Source organism: Pan troglodytes, chromosome 17, assembly GCF_028858775.2.
Source record: "Pan troglodytes isolate AG18354 chromosome 17, NHGRI_mPanTro3-v2.0_pri, whole genome shotgun sequence".
Classification (NCBI taxonomy): Eukaryota; Metazoa; Chordata; class Mammalia; order Primates; family Hominidae; genus Pan; species Pan troglodytes.
Window position 1 is genome coordinate 27,267,171 of NC_072415.2, and position 549 is coordinate 27,267,719.

Genomic DNA, 549 nt, shown 5'->3' on the forward strand with positions numbered 1-549 from the left:
ATTACCAGAAGGACCTGTTCAAACACAGGGTGCTGGCCCCACCTCCGGAGTTTCCGACCCAGTAGTCCTGGGTGGATCCTGAGGATTTGACCCACGTGTTCCCAGGTGCTGACACTACTGGTGGGAGACCAACCTCTGGGAACCACTGTTTGAAGGGTGAAAGCTCTAGAAATATGTATAATTTCTGGTCACACATCACTGCCTGTTTAAATGTGATACCAGGCCGGACGTGGTGGCTCTGGCCTGTAATCCCAACACTTTGGGAGGCCGAGGTGGGCGGATCACCTGAGGTCAGGAGTCCAAGACCAGCCTGGCCAACGTGGTGAAACCCCATCTGTACTAAAAATACAAAAATCAGCCGGGTGTGGTAGTGGGCACCTGTAATCCCAGCTCCTCGGGAGGCTGAGGCAGAAGAATCACTTGAACCCAGGAGGCGGAGGTTGCAGTGAGTTGAGATCTTGCCATTGCACTCCAGCCTGAGCGACAAGAGTGAAACTCCATCTCAAAAATAATAATAATAATAATAATAATAATAAAATGTGATAGCAG

The 549-nt window shown here is 50.3% G+C and overlaps 1 protein-coding gene across 25 annotated transcripts in view; it reads left to right on the top strand.

Moving 5' to 3' along the window:
* Nucleotides 1-549, top strand: part of DLGAP1 (DLG associated protein 1) — a 964,206-nt gene that overhangs the window by 838,808 nt on the left and 124,849 nt on the right. The gene's annotated exons all lie outside the window — the stretch shown is intronic.